At 47.9% G+C, this 21,761-nt stretch overlaps 3 long non-coding RNA genes across 6 annotated transcripts; all 3 read right to left on the bottom strand.

The window, feature by feature from the left end:
- Window positions 1–2,968: 2,968 nt before the first annotated feature.
- On the bottom strand, window positions 2,969–9,107 carry LOC102029834. Of its 4 annotated transcripts, none has more exons than XR_001236713.1 (6): window positions 8,496–9,107; window positions 7,340–7,409; window positions 5,879–6,085; window positions 5,364–5,709; window positions 4,100–4,397; window positions 2,969–3,494 (listed from the first exon to the last, which is right to left on the bottom strand). It is a non-coding gene; the product is annotated as an uncharacterized LOC102029834 (long non-coding RNA). The 4 variants fall into 4 exon arrangements; XR_001236714.1 differs by having other exon boundaries at window positions 5,364–5,525; XR_001236711.1 differs by having other exon boundaries at window positions 5,364–6,085.
- Window positions 9,108–12,515: 3,408 nt separating this feature from the next.
- Window positions 12,516–19,002, bottom strand: LOC102029600. The gene is made up of 3 exons (XR_263197.2): window positions 18,966–19,002; window positions 14,076–14,191; window positions 12,516–13,349 (listed from the first exon to the last, which is right to left on the bottom strand). It is a non-coding gene; the product is annotated as an uncharacterized LOC102029600 (long non-coding RNA).
- A 1,063-nt stretch (window positions 19,003–20,065) lies between these two features.
- Window positions 20,066–21,238, bottom strand: LOC102029379. The gene is made up of 3 exons (XR_263196.1): window positions 21,092–21,238; window positions 20,884–21,000; window positions 20,066–20,468 (listed from the first exon to the last, which is right to left on the bottom strand). It is a non-coding gene; the product is annotated as an uncharacterized LOC102029379 (long non-coding RNA).
- Between the last annotated feature and the right edge of the window lie 523 nt (window positions 21,239–21,761).

Raw genomic sequence — 21,761 nt, 5'->3', positions numbered from 1 at the left:
CCGGGTGGAGGAGGCCATTTTTGTCCATACCCTCTGGCAATAGATCGAAAGTCCTTTTAAAATTAAAAGGACTGAGAATGTAGCTCAGTGCTCCCTGTATTTAATCCCCAGGAGGGGGAGAGAGAGCAAATCCCCATGTCCCATGGCCCTGCTGGCTGCCTGCCTCCCCGCCCTTCTGGCACTCTGCTGTGGTATTGCTGGGCTCTCTCTCCCTCTGCTCTCCCCTCCCACCTTGACACAGGTGTTTCCCGCCCTGCGGCTGCCTGTGTGAGCTTTCAGTCCCTTCTCAGCCACCTCCTCAGCAAGGTCTTCCTGACATCTGCTCTAGAGCAGCCCTAGAGGCCCAACTCTATGACTGCTGTCACTGCTTTTGTGGGAGTCGTCAAAACTTCCTTGTTTATTGCCTGCCCCCTCTGTGCCAGCAGGAGCGTGGCTGCCCTGTGCCCAGGGAATGCCCAGGAGCCCAGTGGTGAACAGTCCACTTTAAATGCCTTCTTCCTCAAGCCAGGTGTGGCAGTACAGCTGTAGACCAAGATATTCAGGAGGCTGAGGCAGAATAGCTTGGGCAACACAGTGAGGCCCAGTCTCAAAAACAGGAAAGAAATTTCCATTCTTCTTAAATTCACCAGGTGTCAAACGTGCACTCCTGTATTCCCTCAGGCCTGTGGCCAGGAGGGCTTTTATGCCAACAGTGCCTTTCTTCCTGCTGCGCCAGCATACCTGGTGTTTGCCGGTGGCAGGCGCTACTGTGAGCTTTCCTGTATTCCCTCTCTCAGGCTCCAGAATGGCCCTTTGTGGTGGGCACTATTGTCGTCATCCTGATTATAGACAGGAAACTAAAGCTGGAACTAGTTGACCCGTCTTACACAGCCAGCAAATGGCAGGGCTGGGTTAGACCCCGGTGGCTGTCCTCCGCACCTTGCCCTAAGCTCATTCTAGAAGCAGCACAGTGCATTGGCCTGCTGCTCCCCTCCTCGAGACAGGGGCAGGCCTTGGAGCTTGTTTTCCACATCCCCGCTACACCCCAGAAGTGTTGCTTCCAGATAGTAGGTGTTTGTTGCAAACCCCGTGTGTCTGTGAAAGAAGCCAGCATGGGGAAGGACTGCTTGAAGGAGCTGGTCCTCGATCGTGGTGGAACCAGGTCTAGAGAGCATCGGACTTGGTGTGTGGGAAGGGAAGCCTGAGGAGGGTGGGCTGCAGGGATGGTGGGAGTTGGAGGACGGAGCGGTGGATGAAGAGCTCCCCAGGGGCATGGCATGGGCGAAGGCGTGAAGGCGTGAAGGCGCGAAGCGCGAGGCGTGGCTGGGGACACGGGCAGGTCCACTAGTGAGGTGTGTGGAGATGAGTACTGGAATGGCATTGGAGGAAGGCAAGGCCCTTTCCCTGGATGCTCTTCAGAGGACAGGCATTTCCACTTCTTTTTTGTTGTTGTTACTGGGAATTGAACTCAGGACCTTGTGCTTGCCAGGCAGGCGCTGTGCCACTGAGCTACGTCCCCCGCCCTGTTTCCACTTCTTGCTGCGCTGGTGGGAGCATTGACTGTGCGCAGAGCATGATGTGGTCAGTGTTTCCTTCAGGGCTCGCCCAGCCTGGGTTCTAGAATTAAATTGGGGAAAATAGCCTTCATGGTGCCAGGGTCTGAAGGAGACGTTGGAGCCCCGAAATCCCAGAGAATACCACTGCACACCCCGGGGCATTCAGAGGCACAGCAGAGCGGCCCCAAGGCCAGAAGTACGTGTGGCCTGGGGCCAGGGAGCCACCCATGGCTGAAGTCAAACAAAAGCTGCTCGAAGACTCTGTAAACTCCAGTCCTACCTGCCTTGTGGCTGGAGGAAGAGAACCAGTGTCTCTGGTCGCAGGCAGTGGTCAGCAGGGGCCCACTCCCGTAAGTGGGGCCGGGCCAGGGCAGGTGAGGCTGGGCCTAGACCCTGTGCAGGTCTGGACACTGTCATGTTTTGAGATAAATCAGAGCCAGACCATTTTGAGAAATCCTCCAGGAGAGATGGCCTGGGCCCTGGTAAGGCTGAGGAGGGTGAGGGAGTGGGGCTCCAGGCAACAGCCCTTGCTTCCAGCCGATCTCTCTCTCCAAACAAAAGTATTGTGGTGATGACATAAGGTTATGGAGACAGAAATCCAAATGTGGAGGAAGCATGCATCCTTCACGATCCCATTCCCCAGCCCAGGACAGGAGGTTGTCTATATTCCAGGTCCAAAGGCCCTAGAACCACATCCAGATTTTTGTCAAGACAGTTCCTGTGCTGTGCAGCATTCCCAGGCACACCCAAGAAATCTTTTTCATTTAAAAATATAGTGATGCGGCTGGCTCAGTGCTGCACACCTGTAAGCCTAGCACTCTGAGGAGGCTGAGGCAGGAGGATCACAAGTTTGAGCCTAACCTGGGCAATTTAGCAACTCAGCCAGACCCCCTGTCTCAAAATAAAAAATAAAAAACGGGCTGGGGATGTACCTTAGTGCAAAGGCCCTGGTTTTAATCCCCAGTACTGCAAAAAAAAAAAAAAAAAAAAAAAAGGGAGGTAATGCTTGCTGCTCCCCCCTCTTCTGTCGAAGCCAGGGCCTGCAGTTCTTTTTAAGAGGAGCTGGAGGGAAGGCACAATGCCCCACTCCCCAGCTCTCCAGGTTGCCTTGTGGCTGCGCTGGAGCAGACTCAGCTAGTCAGGGCCTTTGTCCTTACGGATGTGGCCTGAGACCCCGGGCAGTGGGGAGAGGAGAAAGAGCAGGGCTGGAGGGAACAGTGTGCATCGGAGCTGGGCAGAGGGCAGGGGCTGTAGGCACAGGTCTGAGGGTGTGGGCTGCAGGGGTGTCTCCTTGCCTCTGTTTCCCCTCCTGGCTCATAGGGGAAGATGTGCGGGATGAACAGCTCTGTCTCCCCTTTCCGTTCCCCGGGTTTATGCTGCGTGGGAAGAGGAGGCATGGCCCATTTGGTTTGGTGAAATCAGAAGGAGCCAGGTGAGCTGGGCAGAATCACTGCTTTAAGACGTAGTGCATTTGGGGGTGGGGTGTCTGGGTGTTTTGTCCTGTGTATCTGCTTAGCCCAGGATTTAGCGGTGCCGAGCAATCCCGAGTTCTGCTCATGCGCTGTGAGACAGTGGGCCAGGTGGTGCTTCCAGCAGCGGGCAGGTAGCCTCTGGGCCAGAGTCTTGCTTTTCCCCTACCTCCGGTACTGGGGTAGAACCCAGGGCCTTTGCACTGAGCCACATCTTCAGCCTTTTCTTTTTTCATCTTTTGATACAAGTTCTCACTGAGCCGCTCGGTTGTGCAGGCTGAGCTCCAACTTGCAATCCTCCTGCCTGCAACCTCCCAGAGCATTGGCCACCAGGCCTTGACTGAGTTTGGGTTGTTGTTGGGGTGGGGAGTGCTGTTCGGCAGCATCTGTGCCGGTAGCTGGGGATGGTAGAAGGCCCCTCCTTTCTCAGTCTAGCCTGATCAGGAAGAAAGTAGATTCTTGACTCTGATGCTCCTGGCGTTTTGGAAGCCTATGGGCATTAAGGGGATGATGGTTAACCTGCCTGGCACCCTGCAAGGGAAGAGATGAGTTGGGGGTCCCATGAGCCTGAGAGGGGCACCGCAGGGGGAGAAAGGGTGCATGCTTCTGCGGGTATGGGCAGATAGGGCTTCACCGCTTGCTGTTCTGGTCCTAGTGCTCCCCTGGATTCTTGGCACACACTGTGATGTGCAAGAATCTTGTGTGAGTGCAGCTTGGGGTGTTGTGGAGGGAGAGGGGTGCTTCAGGGTGGGGTTAGGACCCAGGAAGCAGGCAGTGAACTCCCTGTGGTAGCTGGTGTTGGGGTGGCCCAGGACCTGCACCTCCTGGATCCCTCCCGCTCTGAGCCAGGCCTGGCCTGTGTGGCTGAGTGAGTCGGGAGAGAGAGGCAGTGACTCCTGAGACTGAATCCAGCTTTAGCTTCTGCTTTGGACTTGGCTGTCTTGCTCCTGGGAGGTGGGTGCCACCAGCAAGAACTCTCAGGAAGGCCCAGGGAGGAACCACACTGACAGGAGTGAGGGCCCTGCCCGGGAGCTGGCACCAGCCTGCCTGCCAAGGGGTGCATCACACAGTGCTCGTAACCCCTACCCTGCTCACCTTGGACACTTGGAAGAGCATCTTCAGGTTAGGTCGAGCCCAAGATGCATGCGGCAGGGCTGACCGGTGGCATGGGGACTGACAGCGTCCCGTGGTGGCAGCTGGGTTCCACCCGTTTCCATATCCTTCCTTGTCTAGTCCGCTTGGGTTGCTGAACCAGAATACTTTGGTCTGGACCATGCATAACCAACAGTCTACCGCTCATGGTTCTAGGGGCCGGAAAGGCCATGATGTTCAAGGTGCCAGTAGATTCCTCGAGGGCTCTCTCTTCGAACACAGCTGTTTGCTGCATCCTCACCTGGTGGAGGGACAGACAGACAAATCCCTCAGGCCTCTCTTACTGGGGTACTAATCCCACTCACAAGTTAGAGCCCTCAGACCTATGCAGCTCCCACAGGCTCAGTGCTACCACACTGGAGATGAGTTTCGAGGACACAGATGTCAGGGTCTGGACTGTAGCAGCACTGTCTTTGTGTCCTCCAGCGTGGAGGCCAAATACAGGGGAAGGAGAGCGACAATTCTCATCTCGCCCAAAGCTGGGAGAAGCAGGGCTCAGCTTTCCCTTTTGCCCCAGCCTGAGCCCTTCACCCTGCTGCGGCTGGCTGGGCCTTCATGGGAGGGTCCTGCAGCAGAGTGAGGCCCAGGGGTTTCTGGTATAGATATTCCTTGTTTAAGCAGTGTTTGGATTTAGGACTCATCACTTGCCCTTATGACCTGAATGCCTTGGGATTTACAATGCAGAACCGTGAGTGGCAGTGTGGCCTTATGGTGGTTCTTCTACAGTACAGTACTGTAATTTGTGCTGATTGTATAGCACTGTAGTTTATGTCCTGTTGTGCATCACAGTACTGCATTAAGAGTTATGCAAATAAAAACAAAGTCATCAAGTTGGAGTTTCCTTTGACTATTTCTTTGTTCAGAATACTGTACTGGACACACTATACGCAATTCCTCGTTTAGCAACCAATCCATTTAATGACCCAGCCGCAAGAATGGAATTTGGTTGTTAAACCAAGAAAGTCTCTGTTGGGGACCAAACCCAGGCCCTGTGTGTGCTATGCAGGCACTGTACCACTGAGCAACAGGTGTGGCCCTTTTGAGACAGGATCTTGCTAAATTGCCCAGGTGGCCTAGAATTTCTGTGACCCCCGCCCCCCAGCTGGGGATTAGAGGTGGGTCCACCAAGCCCTGCAGGAAACTAGTTTTTGCTGTGTAGTGCATCTGTCAGTGCTTACTAGAGAAACAGTTTCAAAGCAAGACGTACCGCCCAGTGTGGAGGACTGTCTGCGTACTGAATACCCCAAGGATCCTGCTGAAGGCGCGGCGCTCCATGTAGGGTCCTACGCAAGTCCGCATCAGGAGGCTGAGGACTCTGTGCTGGAAGCCAGGCGACCATGTCCAAGGTGAAGGTGAAGCCTGAGCTCCTCTGAGGAAACGGAAGTGAGCCTTCCTTCTGTGCAGGCGGCACGCCCAATGGTTGCTGTCAGTCACGCCTAGTAAATCCCCTCAGCCACGCCCAGAACGATGCTGATCCACCTTAGTTGGGCGGTTCCATTCAACTTGACACCCTCAGTTGACTATCATATGTGGGATGTGTCCAGTGTTTTAGACTTGGAGACAGGAGCGAATTGTGACCGAACTCCAGGCCTCCTCCTCCTCCCAGGGGATGCACCCATCTCCCCTCCCCACAGTGGGTAGTGAGAGGACAGGAAAGAGGCCTGGGTGTTTGGAGGTGGAAGGGGCAACAGGCATCTGGAAAAGGGTCTTCTAGACAGATACCTGAGGACCCATTGTCTTGTTGAAGCCCTGTTTGTGGACAAATGGGGGTGTGTAACCTCCAGTTGTAATCCCCCGTAAGTGGGTCTGAGCAGGTCGGAAGGAGGCAGGAGCGAGCGGGGAGGACACAGCGCTGGGGTGGGGGTGTCGTCAGAATCCTCTTCCTCCTCTGCTTCTCCTCCTCGCCCTAGCGAGTGGATTCTTTCTCTCCTGAAGCGGGACAGAGATTATTTGCCCCAAAGCCCACCTACATGCAGATGGAAACCCTCTTTCCCTTCCCCTGCCTCCTTCCCAGGTGGTCACGGAGGAAGGGGACCCTGGGCACAGGCCTCTGCTTCTGAGCCTAAGTCTCGTCTCTGTGAAGTGAAGACAGGTCGCTGCAGGGCTTCTGCGAGGAGTGAGTGCAGAGCTGCTCATGGCAGGGCTGAGCGCTGAGCGTGGCACTAAGTGCAAAAAAGGAGCTGCCTTCCCCCTGCTTCCTCCCAGGGCAGAGGGACCGTCTGTGGACGGATGCCTCAGGACCCCGAGTGCCCAGGGTGTGTGTGTGCATGTGCACGTGCATCCGTGCACACTGTGTTCATGATTGTGTGTTCTTTGTGTGCACCCAAGGGTGGCCATGTGTAGACAGAAGCACGTGTGTACGTGTGTGCCTGCTGTATGTGATCCTGTGTGTGTGTGTTCTCCCAGCACTATTAGTGGAAAGCTGTAATTATGCTTTATGTCTGGGGCTGCGGCAGCCGCTCTGCTCCCCAGCCATTAAGCGGCCTCCCTCCACTCATCCAGGGGTGTGGGCTGGGGCCGGTGCCCCCTCCTGTCCCTGCATGCCGCATGAGTGCCCGGTCACCACCCCCCCTTGCTCACCATATGCCTTTTACAGTTCTTTGGTGCGTGGTGCTCATCGAGTGGCTAATTAGCTAAATGAATTAATTGACATCCATACGTGTAATTAGCAAATGGTTCTAAGCAGCTATTCTCCTTGGAATGTCTAAAGTTTCTAAGGGTCAGGTGCTGGAGGCGGGTGCCGGAGGGAGGGAGGGAGGGAGGAGAGTGGCCAGTGTGCATGCCCGGATGAAGGATCCTGCCGCTTGCTGGACGTTGGGGCAGGGGCCTGTGAAGGAGGGGCCCAAGATCTGGGGAGGGGAAACTGACTCTGTAGGCTGGGTGTCCGGAGGCTTGGACTCCTGGGCCACTCTTGGACTTCCTCTGTGACCTTAGCTCGGCCCCTTTTTGTATCCGGGACACAGGCTCAGCTTCTAACAGGAAGGCCTCTGGGGTCTCTCCCCACTCTCCTCCCTTGCCTTAACCCAAACTTTCTGACAACAGACAGATCACACCGTCTCACACCACGGGGGCTGATGCGGGCTGTGCCTTCTGCTCCAAATGCCCTTGTCTGCCTGCTCTGCTCTTTCTGTCACCTGGAGCAGTGCTGTCCTGAAGAGCCCTCTGGCAGGGTGGGCGTCTCACCTCTGTGCGGTCTCCTGAGGCAGCTCTCAGCTGCACGCAGCTGTGGACACTCCAGGTGTGATGAATGCAACTGAGGGGAAGAATTTATTTTGTTTGTCTGTCTATCTATCTATCTATCTATCTATCTATCTATCTATCTATCTATCTATCTATCTGAGGCACGCCTCACTGTGTAGTTCAGCTTGGCCTTGAACTCACTGTGTAGCCCAGCTGGACTCCAGCTCAGCGATCCTCCTTCTTCAGCCTCCCAAGTGCTGGGATTACAGGTGTGCTTGAGGGGCAGAATTTTAAATGTGTTTACTTTTGCTTCTTTTAAACTCGGATAGCTGACTATGACTAATGGCTATTGTATTGAGCAGCATGACTTAGGACCCTCTATGATTTAGTTTATTCATTCATTCACTCATTCATTCATTCGTCCAACAAGTATTTATTGGATGACTGTGGTGGCCTTGCACTGTGGACGCTCTAGGGAACTGCAGGGGTGACTGCTGCCCCCGCGAAGCACTGCTGATGGGAAGGGGTGGAGGGAGAGGGAGAATTGCACATAATTGCGCCTGATAATGAAAGGTAGGGAAAGAAGCAGCAAGGAGCTGAGGCGGGAGGCCAGGGAAGGTGTCTGTGGGGAGGGGCCCCCTTTGGGCTGAGCCCCACAGGCCGATGAGGAGCCCAGGGCGGGCAGAGAGAGTGGGGCAAGGCCGGGAGAGCAGGCAGGGTGGGTGAGGAGGCCGCAGAGGAAGATGGACGCGGCTGAAGTGCGGTTGAAGGACGGAGCTCGCTTGGAGGCTGACCAGGTCTGTGGCGAGTGCTGGGCAGCCCTGTGGGACAGTGGAGTAGAGCCCGGCTGGGTGGTGCAGCGAGCTCAAGCCCAGCGCCCAGCGAGCTGTCCTGCTTCACTTCCTGCGCAAGCCATCCTCAGGCCTGACTCTCCACAGTGCTCCCACCCCTGGCTCGCCTCCCAGTGTCCCCCTTTTGCTCAGCTCAGCTGGGTGTCACCATCTCCCAGCAAGCTAGCCGTGGAGGCAGGAGGGGTCAGCGGCCTGGCCCTGCCTCCTCTGTCCCTCGCTGGCAGTGCTGCAGCACAGTTGCCTGAGCCTTTTCCCTCTCTGCCCCGTGCCGGCCCAACTGCCCCCAAGGGGGGGGGCGCACTCCTCACCTTCCCCTTTTACAGTAGAGCCGGCGGGGGGCCTGGAGAGGCCACTTGCAGGCTGCGGACAGGGCCCCTCGACTTCTTGGAGGTCACAGAGTACACAGGTCAAGGGCGTAGCTCTCAGGTCCACCTGTGTTGGATGCTGGCTGTGGATTTCTTAGCTGTGCGATCTGAATGAAGCACTTACCCTCTCTCAGTATAAAGTGGGGAGTGTGGCTGCTGTGTTTCTCAGGGTGAGGCCAGTCCTGCGAAGTGCTTGGGAGCCACAGCCACAGCAGGAGCACTTGGTACTGTGGGCAGGTGTTATCTGGGAATCTGACAGAAGTACCGAACTCCTCCTCCTCAAAATGCAGTTTCAGAAAGCTCACAGAAGCCCTGGTGCCCAGCTATGGACGTCTTAAAAACTTTGGGCCCCAGACTGAGGAACTCAGTGAGAAAGCGCCCATTTATAACAGCAGATAAAGAAATAGCTAAAAAATAAAGTGTCAAAAGAGTCAAAGATGTGCAAAATCAGCATGGCAAAAAATTTAACACTTAACTGAGGGACATTTAAAAAGCTTTAAATAGCTGGGTGTGGTGGCACGTGCCTGTAATCCCAGCTCTCAGAAGGCTGAGGCAGGAGGATCGCTGCAAGTTTGAGGCTACATAGTGAGTTCAGGCCAGCTTGAACTACATAGCAAGAACTTGTCTCCAAAAAAAGCCTTACATAAATGGAAAGACTTAACATTGATAAATATATTGATTTTTCCTAGATTAATATATAAATATATTTAATGCAACTACAATTTAATATTCCAACAGGGTTTTTTTGTAGAACTTGACATAATGATTCTGAAATGTATGCAAAGAATAAAGATCCAAAACATGGCCAAGATATTTCTGAAGAATAAGGTAGTCTGATTTTCCCTACCAGATATCAGAATTTATTATAAAGCCCTAAAAATTAAAGAAGTGTGGGGTTGGTGGAAGAATGGACAAATTGTAAAAAGAATTAAGATGTGTTGCATATAGGCGCAGACTCCCCCTGAGGGAGTTATCATGAGGTACTGCAAACATAGACTAATACAAATACAAATAAAAAAAGGAATGGATACACTGACCAATGAAATAAAACTGAGGGCCCAACACAGACCTCCTCATTTAGTTTGCATGACAGAAGCAAAAGAGAGTTTAGCACAATGGTGAAGACTGGCAGAGTCCAGAGCCAGGCAGCCGGCTTTGGATCCTGGTTTTGATGCCTATGTAGCTGTGTGATCAAACTGCTGAATTTGGGCTGGGAATATAGCTCAGTGACACAGCACCTGCCTGGCAAGCATGAGATCCTGAGTTTGGTTCCTGGTTCTTTTTTTTTTTTTGTCTTTTTGAGACAGGGTCTCGCTATGCAGTTCAGGCTGGACTTCAGCTCACTTTGTAGCCCAGGCTGGTCTTGAATTCACAATGATCCTCCTGCCTCAGCCTCCCAAGTGCTGGGATTACCTGTGTGTGCCACCAAGCCCCACTCTGAGTTTGATTCCTGGTACAAAACAAACAACAACAACAAAAAAACCCCAAACTGCTGAATCTCTCAGGTCTCACTCAGCTCCTCTGGTGAGGAGACAGAGTTTCTACAAATAGAAATGAAAAACACAATTGCACAGACATGGAAAAATGAAATTGGATCCATTCTTGACTTTTTACCAAAAAGCCCCTTTCATATGGGCTCAGGAGTCCCATGTTGAAAGGAGTACTTGGTAACTTTGAGTGGAAAGGGTAAGTGCGGGTCTTTCTGACCTGAGGGCTGTTCTTTAATAAGACCTCAAAAATAACTGATCATGAAAGATTGGTATGTCTGACCACTTTATTCTTTTTTTTTTTTTTTTTTTTTTTTTGGTCTTTTTGAGACAGGATCTTACTATAAGTTTAGGGTGGCCTTGAGCTCACTTTGTAGCCCAGGCTGGTCTTAAACTCGCAACAATCCTCCTGCCTCAGCCTCCTGAGTGCTGGGATTACAGGCGTATGCCGTCATGCCTTGTTGTCTGACCACTTTAAAACCCAGAACTAAGCTGGGACATGGTGGTGTATGCCTGTACTCCCAGCTACTTGGGAGGCTGAGGAAGGAGGATCACAAGTTGGCCAGTTTGGGCAACTTAGTGAGACCTTGTCTCAAAAATACTATAAAAGGGCTTTGAGATATAGCTCAGTAATAGGGCATTTGTCTATGTGTGAGGGTCTGGGTTTGATTCCCAGCATTATAAGGGAAAAGAAAAAAAGTAAAATTAGTAAGAAAAGACAACTAATTCAATTAAACAATGGGGACAAGCTTGGCCAGTGTTTACCAGAAGAGGAAACATGTATGAAGAGATGCTTAACTAATTAGCCATCCGGGAACTGAGAAGCAAGGCAATGGTGAATGTCACTTTACTACCTGAATGGCCACAGTCGAGCTGCCTGACAGTGGAAGAGGCTATGGCTCAGGAAGTGAGTTGATTATGTATTGCTGATGGGAATGTAAGTCAGAACAACCACTTTGAAGACTAATTTACTATTCTTTTGTAGCATAGGACACTTTCCTATTCAATACCCCAAGAATCCAGCTCTTTAGTATGTACCCAGAATAAACTCTGGAATTGCACCTGGAGTCACGTCTAAGAACATTCATGCAGTCTGCAAGAGCAAAAAATACCACCATGATACCCAGTGCTTCCTCAAGACCTCAAGGGAAGGGAAGGGATTCCCTGGGGCTGGGGAGAGAGGGCCTTATGAGATGGGGAGAAAGAGATAGGTAAAGTTATCCCTGACACTGAAATATGGATGGTGGGTTCTCAGGTCTTCATTATATTATTTTAAAAAATGAGCTAAATATAGTGATGTGCACTTGTAGTCCCAGCTACTATGGGAGGCTGATGCAAGAGGCTACCTTGAGCCCAGTAGTTTGAGACCAGTCTGGGTAATGCAGTGAGATAATGTCTCCACAAACAAGCAATCAAACAAATGAAATGAATGATTGTCAAGATCCACAGAATGTACAATAGAAAGAGTGGACCCTAGGGCTGCGCATGCATCTGCCTAGCATGTGTGGGACTCTGGGTTCAAGTCCAACACAGAGGGAGGGGGAGGGGGAGGGGGAGGGAGAGGGAGAGGGAGAGAAATCGGACCAAATGTAAACTCTGGGCTTTAGTTAATAATAATTTATCAGTATTATCTTGTCAACTGGGACAAGTGAACCAACTTACTCATGAAAGATACCACAGCAAGCACGAGATCATGAGTTTGATTCCCGGTACCAGAAAAAAAACCAAAAAAAAAAAAAAAAGAAAGTTACCGCTAACAGAAGGGATGGGGGAGGGGGAGAGGGGCATGTGGGAACTCTGTAGCTTTTGCTCAAATTTTCTGTAAACCTAAAATTGCTAAAAAACTGTCTATCCATTAAAAAAATAGAGAACATATGAAGACTAAATAAATATAAAAGATAGCAAGAGGTGTCTTGAGCCAAGGATTATGATTAATCTACATGCATCTGAGAGTTCTTAAAAACAAACGAGGAAATCAAAGACAAGTAGGTTTCTGGACTAGAACTCGGGCAAGCCCAGCATGATGCAACAGAAGGAAAAGGTTGTGGTCGGCACCAGGTGCCAGTGCTGCAACAATGTGGTTCCCTGGGGATCCATACAGGAATAGTCCTAGAAGTTTTCGTTGACTGGCAGCTCTAAAGAAAACAATACGGCAATGTTGGTTTGCTTTTGTTTCAAAAGACTGGGCTGTTTAAATAATATTTAAATGAGTATTCTGACAATACTCATTAAAAAAAACAGGTCTCCTTAAGATTCCACTGAAATGACAGCAAATAAATAAAAAGACACAAGCCTACAATAATAAAGAGGACATAAACAAATACGAAACATCCACATATTTTACCAGATGGTCAACAGAAAAGACAAGTGTATCCATCAGGGGTTACTAAAGAAACAGATATAACACAAGATATACAAATGTACAAGGAATTACAAGTTTGGTACAATGGTCAGCTACAGAGTTGGACGAGGAAGCGTGCAGAGGGTGTCTGCAGGCTGGAGATTGAAGAGCCCAGCCCCGGGCCTGGAGCTCACTGCAGTGTCTGTGCAATTCTGTATCAGGAGGCTAATGGGGTCTGCGGTGAAATGCTGAAGACTCTACGATGAAGGCCGAAGGCCGGAGAGACTGCACCAGAAGGCTGCAGAGGCCCAGGCGGAAGCCAAACAGTCTGCACCAGAAGCCAGGAGATGACCAAGCCTAAGGTAAAAACTGGAGCTCCTGCCCTGGGGGGTTGAGGGGTGGTCCTCTACACCCACACCCTCTGCGTGCCTTCCTCTTGCACAGGCTCAGGATGAATACAAAGTAAGCACCCTGGCTCCCTGCTGAGTGACATAGTTAACCTTCTAAACTTCTCAAATTGACACAATAAATAGCATCCTAGAGCTGTAAGGGCGTGTTCTTTTCGCCCCAGGATGCAGAACTGCTGAGTCACTTAACCAAACCTCTAGACTCCCCAAGTTGACACAACGTATCAACCATAACAAGAAAGCAATGGAGGAGGTCCTGGAGCCCATTGTCCCAAGCAGGGAGTGGTCTGTGTTGCAGAACTCAGCCGAGTCATAGACTGGGCGGTGTCAGGTATGACTGAGGGAGGGGATAGACTTGGGCAGTATGTTAGTCAGCTTTCTGTCACTGTGACAATATACCTAAGAAGAGCAATTTAAGGGAGAAAGGGCTTATTGTGGCTCACAGTTTGGTTTCAGAGGTTCAGTCCATGGTCAGCTGTCTCCATTGCTTTTAGGCCTGTGGTGAGGCAGAAACAGCATGGCAGAAGGGTGTGATGGTGGGAAGCTGCCCACTTCATGGCAACTGGAAAGTTAAGAAAAGGTGAGGAAGTGGGGGGCCAGAGACAGGATATAGTCCCCAAGGACACACCTCCACAGCTCACCTCTTTTTTTTTTTTCTGTCTTTTTGAGACAAGGTTTCACTATGCAGTTTACGGTAGCCACTTCTTGTGACACGGCCTCACCTTGTAGGTTTGCATCACCTCCAATAATGCTTCAAGTTAACTCATTAATGCATTAATCCAGTGATAAAGTTAAAGCTCTAATGATCATTCACCTTTTAAATCTCCCACCTCTGGTCACTGCTGCACTGGGGACAAAGCAATCAGCACATGAGCCTTTTAGGGGACATTGTAGACCCCAACTGTGAAGGCAGGAAGTACAGGATTAAGAGCAAAGTCCTTGTATCATCAGAATTCCCGAAGCCAGCTGAGTGTGGTGGTACATGCCTGTAATCCCAGACTTCGGAGACTGAGGCAGGAGGATTGTTGTGAGTTCTAGGCCAGTCTGGGCTACAAAGTGAGCTCAAGGCCAGTTTGAACTGCATAGCAAGACCCTGTCTCAAAAAGACAAAAACAAAACAAAACAAAAGAAAACCTCCAGAAGCCAGGCATCCACCACCTGGTAAACCATTGGAAGACTGTTTGCTGAAGAAATTGGTGCCTCTACCGCAAAGACCTGAGTAAACGGGCATCATGACCTGTCCCTGTCCCCAGACTTGCCTGCCACTCGGCCTTGCTCCCAAGCTCACCGTGAGCCAGCACATCAGCGGACATGTGAAGGAAGTCTGACGACTCGCTGGTCAGGTATTACCCTCTGCCAAATGGTGCAGCTCTGTTAAATTCTGTAGGATGGACCAGGTCCCTCCTAGACACATCAGAAACAGCCCCAGAGGAAACAAAACATGTGGGGGACAAAGAGAACTTCATTATTTCTTTTCTCAATAAGATTTTTGGGGTACATTTTAGATATACATAGCGATCACATTCATCATAGAGAATTTGTACCTGTATACAATATGTTGTTTCTTTTTTTTTTTTTTACCCTCCCTTCAAGCCCTCCCCTCTTCTCCATTTACAAAAGCAAAGAGAACTTCAAAATCCTTTAGTGTTCTAAGAGAGACTGAAAAATATATTGGGTTCACAAAACATAAGTAGGATGCTGGGAAAAAGGAATAAATTAACTACAACTACAAAACTAAACAACTACTTCTTGGAAGATAAAAGTGATTGCCAAATATAAAATTAAAATTATTGTGTAATTAAAATGAAATATTTGCTAATTATGACACACATTTGTAATCCCAACACTTTGGAAGCTGAGGCAAGATGATTGCTATGAGCTCAAGGCCAGTCTGGACATTTTTTTTTTTTTTTGTCTTTTTCAGGGTCTCTTTATGCAGTTCAGGCTGGCCTTGAACTCACTTTGTAGCCCAGGCTGGTCTTGAACTCGCAACAATCCTCCTGCTTCAGCCTCTTGAGTGCTGGGATTACAGGCATGCGCCACCATGCCCGGCCAGCCTGGACACAGAGAGAACCTGTCTTAAAAAACCAAAAACACAAATAAACGAACAAAAAAAAGAAAAGAAAACAAAGAAGAAAGGAAATTAAAACTACACACGATAATGAAGCAGCATTGAAAAATAAAAGTCACAGTATCAATATCAAGGGTTCCATATCAGAACAATAGGTATTTCAGAGGAACTTATCAAAGAAATAGTGTAAAATAACTTTTTGGGCATAAGTCTATAGATTGAAAAGGCTACCAAATAGCCAGAAAAATGAAGAAAGTGAGGCATTCACCTACAAGTACTAATGAAATTTCTGAAAACCTGGAGTAATAGTAAAAGAAAAAAACTAATCCTAGTATTATAGTACTAGGAATACTATCAATACCAGTAATACTAGCTGTATTAGGATTAGTTTTATTTACAATGGACAAACTTCCTCAAATATCCGTGGCTTAACTAGGGCAACTGTTTAGATAATAATTAGATTATTTTCTGTCACAGGCAGTAAACACAAGCAATTAAGGCTAGTATGGCATTTCTATTATCACTAGGGATATGGACTGTTTCTTTCTTATTGTTTCAGTGTTCCCTTAATGCTGCTTCTATATTATGGTCCAAGATGGTTGCCTAAGCTCCTGCTAACATGTTTACATCCTAGTTAGCAAGAAGTAGGTAACAGAAGAGAAAGTAATTAAAATTCAGGGGTTCTGTTTGTTTGTTTTGCTTTTGCTTTTGTTTTTTGAGACAGGGTCTCACTATATAGTTCAGCCTGGCCTTGAACTCACAGTGTAGCTCAGGCTGGCCTTGAAGTTGTGGCAATCCTCCTGCCTCAGAGTCTTGAGTGCTAGGATCACAGGTATGCACCACCATGCGTAGTAATTTAGAGATTCTTAATTCAATAACAGGCAGTGAGTTTGAAGCAGTTAAAAAACAAAACAAAAAACTGCTACCAACTAAGAAAGGCTTAGGACCCAATAGATTCACTGCTTCAGGGAAAATCTAACACCGATATTCTGCAAACTCTAATGAAATTGAAAGGAAAGAAGTACTCTAAGTCATTCTGGGAAGCTACTGCTACCCTGATTCTAAAACCAAAGCCCAACTAAAAAAAGAAAACTACAGGCCAATCTCTTTAGTGAACATAGATATGAAAATCCTCAACAAGATACTGGCAAACAGAATGCAATAAATCATCAAAAAGATCATACACCGTGATCAAGAAGGCTTCATCCCAGGAATGCAGGGATGGCTCAACATACAGAAATCAATAAATGTAATACATCACACAAATAGAAGTAAGGACGTAAATCGGTGATCATCTCGATAGATACAGAAAAAAGCCTTTGAGAAAATCCAACATCCATTCATGATAAAAATCTTGAAGAAAATAGGCATAAAAGACTGTATTTCAATCTTATATAAGCCATTTATTACCAAGCTATTGCCAACATCACATTAAACAGGGAAAAGCTGAAAGTTTTCCCTCTAAAATCAGGAACAAGATAAGGATGTCTGGGGGCTGGGGATTTAGCTCAGCGGCAAAGCGCCTGCCTGGCAAGCACAAGGTCGTGAGTTCGGTTCCTGGTACTGGAGAAAAACAAAAACAAACAAACAAAAAAAAAAAAGATAAGGATGTCCACTATCACCACTCCTGTTCATCATAGTACTTGAAACATTACCCAGAGAAATCAGGCAAGAAAAAGAAATAAAAGGGATATGTATATGAATAAGGGACAAAGTCAAATTATTATTTGCAGATAAAATAAGCCTTTATAGAAAACCAAAATAATTCCACCCAAAGACTCCTAGAATTGATAACCAAATTCAGATAGATAGCAGTATACAAAATTAAACACAAAAAAATCAATAGCATTCCTCTATACCAATAATAAACTCACTGAGAAAGAAATTAGGAAGACAATACCACTTGCAATAGCATAAAAGAAATTAAGTACTGAGCAATTCACTTAACCAAGGAAGTGAAAGACTTCTATAATGAAAACTGCAGTACCAGATAAAGGAGATCGAAGGGGGAAAGCTATCCCCTGTTCCTGGGTAGGAAGAACCAATATTGTCAAAATGGACATACTTCCAAAACTGATATATAGATTCAATGCAATCTCAATCAAAATATTAACAGCATTCCTCACAGCAAGAGAGAAAAAAAAACTACCCTGAAATGTATATAGAATCAGAAGAGCAAAAGCAATTCTGGGCAACAAAAACAAAGCAGGAGGCATCACAGTCCTGGATTTTAAGTTATATTACAAAGCTACAGTGATAAAACAACATAGCACTGGCATAAAAACACACACGAGGATCAGTGAAACAAAATAGAGGGCAAAGAAATAACCCAGCCACGTTAAGTTGTCTGATCTTTCACAAGAAGCCAAAAACATTCACTGGAGGAAAGATTGCCTCTTTAACAAATGATGCTGGGAAAACTGGTTACACACATGCAGAAGATTGAGTCTAGACCCGTATTGATAACTATGTACCCAAATAAAATCAAAATGGATCAAAGACATAAATATTAAAATAGAAGCACTTAATCTGTTGGCAGATAAAATAGGTAAAACCCATGAAGACATAGGCCCAGGAAAGTACTTTCTAAATGAAATACCTATTGCACAAGAAATAACACCAAGCATCAAGAAATGAGATCATGTTAAATTAAAAAGCTTTTGCACAGCAAAGGAAACAGCCAATAGAGTGAAGAGACTATCTACAGAAGAGGAAAACATTTTTTGCTGCTCCTTTGACAGAGCGCTAATATCTGGACTATAAAAAGAACTAAAAAAACCCCACCAAACTAAAAGACCCAGCAAAAGTAGGTAACTGAAATGAACAGACACTTCTCAGAAAACATAACACAAATGGCCAGTAAAAACATGAAAACATGCTCAAAATCACTGGCCATTAGAGAAATGGAAATTAAGACAATTTCATCTTAATTACAAGATTTCACCTTACTCTGGAATGGATGGCTAGCATCAAGAAATCAAATAGTAACACAGGCTGGAGAGGCTTCAGGGAAAAGGGATCCTTCTACATTGTTGGTGGGAATGTAAACTAGTACAACCACTATGGAAATCATCATAGAGCTTCCTCAAAAAACTAAAACTAGAAATTCTATTTGATCCAGCTACTATATTGCCCTTCTATGTATCAACTCAAAAGAGTTAAAGATATTATACCACAGTGATCTATGCATATCCATGTTTATAGCAGCAAGATTCACAATGGCTACATCTGTGTATCCATCAATAGATGAATGGATAAAGAAAATATGGTATTTATACACAGTGGAGTATTATTCTGCCATAAAGAAGAATAAATTTGAGTTGGAAAATGGATGCCTTTTTTTTTTTGGTCTTTTTGAGAAGGGGTCTCGCTATGCAGGTCAGGCTGGCCTTGAGCTCACTTTGTAGCATAGGCTGGTCTTGAACTTGCAACGATCCTCCTGCCTTAGCCTCTTGAGTGCTGGGATTACAGGTGTGTGCCACCATGCCCAGCAATGGATACATTTTGAGACCATAATGTTAAGGGAAATAAATCAGACATATGGGGCTGGGGATTTAGCTCAGCAGCAAAAGCGCCTGCCTGGCAAGCTCAAGGTCGTGAGTTTGGTTCCCGGTACCGGAGAAAAACCCCCCCCAAAAAAAAAAAAAATCAGACATACAAGCTTAAATCTTACATAACAAGTCCGAAGTATAAACAATATTTTAAAAAGTAAGATAAAAGATAAACCTTAGAAGGTAGGGAGATAGATATTTTTCAAAAGGAAGGGGACTTAGACATGGAAGGAGAGGAAAGGAAGGAGAGGGAAGAGGGAAATAAGGAATTAAGTATGTTAAGTACATTTACCTACTCCCTATGATGAATGTAAACGTTATATACTCCAAACATACACCATAATAGAGACAATCTGAGGTCCCCAGTACATCTACACAAGAAAAGGGTCAGCATATATTTTTTTACTGATAATAGATTCAACACCCTGAGGGAAAATAAAATTCAACTTGTAATCTATTCCTATAATAAAATGTGAGAGTAAATTAGGCATCGTTGTATATGTAAGAACTTAAAGGGTTTATCTTCCATGTATGCTTTTTTAAAAAAATTACTCACCGGGCATGGTGGTGCACGCCTGTAATCCCAGCACTTGGGAAGCTGAGGCAGAAGGATCGTTGTAAGTTCGAGGCCAGCCTGGGCTACAGAAGTGAGCTCAAGGGCAGCCTGAACTGCATAGTTAGACCCTGTCTCAAAAAGACAAGAGAGAAAGAGAGAGAGAGAGAGAGAGAGAGAGAGAGAGAGAGAGAGAGAAAGGCAAGTATCTTAGTCCACATGTTTATTTAAAGTCAGCAGCCACTGTCAGTGTTTCAGAAACTGAGCTGACAGTAGCATATACCACTTCCTCCTGCATTTTACTGCCAAAGGAGGAGTTGCCCAGCTCTGCTTAACTTCAGAGGGGTGGGGAAGTGCCGTCCACTTGTGATTCTGGAAGCTGTATAAACAGTGGTATTTGGGACTAGTTATAAAAACAACCACCTACCCCTTTGCTGGCTTCCAAGCTGGAGCCCCCTTACCCCCAGCACACAAAATATAGTATTACCTCCCTGAGGCACAGAGCCCCAAAATTCTTTTCAAATCAGCATCAAGTCAAATTTCAGGATTTCTGGGTGATGGACAGAGGTCAGGTTTAGATGTGGCTTAGCTTTAATCTGGAGAAATGAAGTAGAAAAACAAACACTAGCCAGGCTTGGTGGTGCATGCCTGTAATCCCAGCACTCGGGAGGCTGAGGCAGGAGGATCATTGAGAGTTTGAGACCAGCCTAGGTTACAAAGTGAGCTCAAGCCTGGCCTATACTACATAGTGAGATCCTGTCTCAAAAAGATAAAAAAAAAACTACAAAAAACCCACAAAGACTAGTGACCTGCAGCTCCCTCCTCCCTAATACAAATGTACTGGAAGATGTCTGCATTATCCAAGCTAGGCTCAGATTTGTGATCCTCCTGCCTCAGCCTCATGCCTCAGAGTGCTAGGATCACATGTGTGTGCCATCATGCCCGGTTCTGAAGGAAATATTCTTTGGCTAGGCCTAGATTCTACTTCCCAGGAAGTGCTCTTCCATGTACTGTTTCCTACGGCCCCTGCAGGCCTCTCTTTTCCATCATCTGAAAAGAAGTTGGGGACTAGACCCACGTGAGGAAGAGAGTCATCTCCTCAGTCTACTTCCCACTCACAGCGAGGGACCCAGGGCCATTTTATCGCTTGAACACTCAAGAGTCTCAGCCCAAGCTGGTAATCATTTTGAGAGCAGAAACTTTTAGAATCTTAGATATAGCTTCCCGCTGTCTGTTGCTGCCCAGTTCCATGTAGCAGCAAGCCACGCACGCAGCTCTGAGGAGACATTTCGGACTGGCTGTCTCTCTCTGCTCCCGTGGCTCCTTGAGTGGGTCCCGAGTCCGGGAACGGCAGGCTGTGTCATGTGTGCCGCTTGTTTTCCTGTCTTCCCTGAGCCCTGAGTCCCTTCGTCTCTTCTCAGTGTTGATGGACTCTCACCAACCGCCTTGCCTAGGTGTTGCTGCTGGTTGGTGTCTGAGAAGTTCTTCCGGAGGACGAGCTGGCCCCTGAGATGGTGACAAGAGGGAAGACCGGACCACCGTCCAGTGGCAAGGACAGCCACGTTTCAGGCGCCAGCTTCCTGTCAGCACCCTCAGCACCAGCTGCCTCCGGTCCCCTCAGACATTCCAGTACCGCCTGGCCTCACCTCGCAGTGACGGGAGGAGGACAACCTGCAAGGCCACCCCCAGTCCACCACCCTCGATGTGGCCTCCTCAGAGGTCTGCTTGGCAGCCGTGTAGGGAGCCCTCACCCCAGCAGCCCCCTGTTCCCCTTTTGCCCCCTGCCTTGGCAGTTGCTGTATGGTACAGGGTCACTTCCGCCCCAGCAGCGGCTGCTGGCGCAGTGACTGGAGTCGCGGTTACCTCAGCCCTGTGGGCTGTGCTGTCGGACTTCCTCGGGCGGGGCCCTGGATGAGCTCACCAGAGGGGGCTCCTAGCATGGTCTGTTCTCCTGATGCCCCAGGGAGGGCGGTGCCTTCTGCTCCCTTTCCTGATCACTTTGCCACCTGGAAGTTTTCCTGTGCCTTGTGGACTCCATCTTGCATTTAGAGGTTCGGACCAAGGGCGAAGTGAGCAACACTTCTGCTTTCACTTAGCATTACTTTGCTCAAAGATCCTCTCATTCTTACCTTTTATAGTGCAGTGGCAAACAGAAGTACCAAACTGAGGAAGATATCCAGGAATTGAAGGCAGATTTATTGATGTTGATGGGCACTGATTGGGATCACTCCCAGAATGTCAGGCCCCGATCGCTGGCGGTCTAGGGCTTATATGGGATAAGCAAGCAGGAAGTACAGAGCAGAATGACTTGTCAATTGGGGATTGGTTTATACAGTGTGCATCACAGTGACCAGCTATGCATCACAGTGAACAGCTATTTCTAAGAGACAGAAGCAACTGGAACTGGAAGAGGAACTGTTACCTGGGCAACTAAGAAACTGAAGTATACCGGCAGTGGGGGGGGGGGCATTTTCTGCTACAATAGGTTGGGACTGATAAGCACATCAGCAAGTGTTGGAGGTGTCCTGAATGTCTGGACTCTTTAGAGTCTACTTTTTTCTGGCACTAGGGATTGAACCCAGGGCCTTTGCACTGAGCTACATGTCCCCAGCTCTTTTTAAATTCTTTTGTTCGTTTGTTCGTTTTGTTTGCGATTGGAAATGAACCCAGGGAGTTCTGAACTACACCTTCGACACTTTTTATTTTTATTTTGAGACTAAGTTTTGCTAAGTTGCCTAAGTTTTGCTAGGCTGGCCTCCTGCTTGTTTTTTTTTTTTTTTTTTTTTTTTTTTTTTTTTT

Source organism: Chinchilla lanigera, unplaced genomic scaffold, assembly GCF_000276665.1.
Source record: "Chinchilla lanigera isolate Chin_1 unplaced genomic scaffold, ChiLan1.0 scaffold00063, whole genome shotgun sequence".
NCBI lineage: Eukaryota > Metazoa > Chordata > Mammalia > Rodentia > Chinchillidae > Chinchilla > Chinchilla lanigera.
This window is presented reverse-complemented; position numbering and strand designations above follow the sequence as displayed.